Source organism: Nannospalax galili, unplaced genomic scaffold (genome assembly GCF_000622305.1).
Source record: "Nannospalax galili isolate Female #2095 unplaced genomic scaffold, S.galili_v1.0 scaffold931, whole genome shotgun sequence".
Classification (NCBI taxonomy): domain Eukaryota; kingdom Metazoa; phylum Chordata; class Mammalia; order Rodentia; family Spalacidae; genus Nannospalax; species Nannospalax galili.
This window is the reverse complement of record NW_008330062.1, coordinates 1,167,313-1,170,220: the sequence shown is the minus strand read 5'-3', so window position 1 is coordinate 1,170,220 and position 2,908 is coordinate 1,167,313.

Below are 2,908 nucleotides of genomic sequence, written 5' to 3'. Positions count from 1 at the left end.
CTGAATTCATTCAGAAGTTTATCCCTATCTTCCTTCAGCTCTATGATTACCTTGTTTGTGTGTTCTTTAAATTCAGTGAATTCTTTTATCATATTCATCATTGTTCTTTTGAGTTCCATGTCCTGCATTGTCTCTAGGGGATTCTCATTGTGCTCCTCTAGAGGATTACTGGTATTTGGTGGGGATATGATATTTTGGTTTTTCATGTTATTATTTTTCTCTGTGATTTTGACATGTGAATTTCTTTTGTAGTTTCTGATTCTTGTGTGAGACTCAGGCCTTCAAGTTTAGGTGTGCTTCTTTTTGTGAACTTTATGTGTCTTTGTGGTTTACTTTTTGGGCATGAAAGGCTGGTTTGTCTAAGCTTCCAGTTCTCTCTTTTGATTTTATATTGGAGTGGATGGATTGCTTTTGTCTTCAGGAGTTCCCACAGAGGCCCAAGTCAGATGAGGATCAGATGCTCTCAGGCTTTCTCCTAAGGTCTGGACCCCTCCAGGAAAGATTTCAGCCTCAGGAATTTGGGGGTTGGACTGGCCTGGGAGCAGTGCCTAGGAAAGATGCTGGTCTGGTGCAGCTGGTGGCTGTGCCACCCAGAGATGCAAAGGGAGATGGGGGCAGGACCAGACCCCGAGGGCTCCTTGGGACCCGAGGAGGAACTGGGTTGGTCTGGATGCAAAGGATAAGGAAGCAGTGGTGGTTCCCCAGGTGTCTGGGGAGCCAAGACAAGGAATGGGACAGGACCCAGGTTAGGAGGAGAGATGGGAGGGTGAATGAGGCTGGGGGAGTCTAGGCGCGGAGGGCGCAATCGACTTACCCCAGAGAGAGGCCTGCTGGTGGTGCAGGCCCAGGGAAGCAGAGCTATCGTGGCATTTTGATGTTGTGATGTGTCTCCCAGTGGAGGTGGGAAGGGTGGGGCTTTATTAACGGTGTGAACAGCTGAAGCCCTGCTGTCCTGTGGCCCAGCCCAATGCAGAAATGCAGAAGGTGCTCAGTAACCAAGCAATCCGTTCCTGGGAGGAAGATTCAAAAGCAGAAAGCTATCATCTTGACTCAGTTCCAATTTTCTGTCATGTTTTTGTACAGTAATTGTCTCCTTTGTATCTCAGGTTTTCTTCCTTTAAATAAGAAGAGTAGTGTTCATTTGCTGCCCAGACATGGCACACAGGTTAACTCATTGCAAAATGAAACAAAGCAAAACAAAACAGAATAAAGCTATCGATTCATTTATTCGCTTTTAAGGTACTTTTCAAGAGGATTAAGAGGTAAGACTGTTAGACACAGAAAACGAGCAATGGCAAGGCCACAGTGTGTTGTAGAATTAAAGTCCATCTGGCTGGTTACTGCATCCTTTTGAAAATGGCCCTATAAGCTCCAAGAATGCCAACACCTACCTTTCTAGTTTATCTTTCACTCTTGAAACATGTCACTAGCTGGTACCTTGTCTGCCATTTAATTTTGTTGCCATTTTGGGCAGATGAACCCGAGTGACATGTGCTGTAATCTCAGCTACTAAAGAGGCTGAGGCAGGAGGATCACAAATTCAAGGTTAGCCTGGGTGACTTAGGAAGATTCTGTGTGAGAAGAAGAAAGTGCACAGGAGAATGGGAACACTTGCCTAGAATCTACCAGACAGGTACTGGGGGTATATCTTAGTTGTGAAACTCTTGTCTGGCATGCTTGAGGTTCTAGGTTCAAATACCAGGATAGTGAAAAGGAAAGAAAGAAAATAAAGGAAATAAATTTCTGTTTCAGCAGTTGAACACTAGATTAAGTAGTTGCATTATAAACAATTCTTTTTAAGCACTAAAATCACGTACCCTGAGACAATCACTCAAGGACAGACATGCGGGAATAAGGTCCAGAAGGGACTGCAGATTCATGGCTCCAATTTTATGTCATTTCTGGAAGAAATGTGATTGAGGGACCTGGCAGGTAGAGTCACCCAATACTTATTCATTGTGGTGCACACTTGTAGTCCCAGCACTTGGGAGGCAGAGGCAGGCAGATCTCTGTGAGTTCAAGTCCAGCCTGGTCTACATAGCAAGTTCCAGACCAGCTGGGGCTACAGGGAGACCCTGTCTCAAAAAGACCAAAATTTTTTATTTATTATTTTTATTTTATGTATATGAGTGTATTATCGCCTGCATATGTGTAAGTACACCCGTGTCAGGTAGTGACTGAGGAGATCAGAAGAGGGTGTGGGAACCCCTGGAAATGGAGTTACAGACGGTTGTTAGCAGCCATGTGGGTGCTGGGAACTGAATCCAGGCCCTCTTTAAAGAGGGCAGTCAGAGTTCTTAACTGCTGGGCCATCTCTCCAGCCCTACTTAACTATTCTTTTATCTCTGGCTCTATCTCCTAGCATGGATGGATGGTTACATTAATCTCACTCATTATGGTAATTCCCCTATAACTCCAGGTTCTCCACATTATTTATAGTTGGATTGATGACTTCTCCAGAAAGCATCAGTCACAGGTGATGGACATCCAATACCTTGGAAAGACTGGCTAGCTCTGGTCCCATCTGGAGGTGGGGGAAGGAAATGTATCATCAGGCAAAGGTCTCCAGTTGAAAGAAGTGGCCATGGGGAAGGTCTCCAGGAGTGGCCTGGAATCCCCTCTGCCTTTCAGTACTAGGAAAGCTTTGTCCAGCTCAGGTACCTGCTCACCTTATAGGTCACCAAGCTTGACTTATCTAAAAAGCATTGGGCCAGCAAGATGCAAGATCTTTCATTATTATTATCTAGAAATAATAATGAAAAACTGGAGCAAAGAATCCCTCTTGCTGCTGTCTTTAGATTTAGAAATGTGAAGTATAAGAGGCATTGACTGGTTCCTGAATTCCTTTCTTACCTTGCAGGTCAGCAGTTCTGGAAGATTCTATATGGACGAGAAGCTTCTAGGCTAC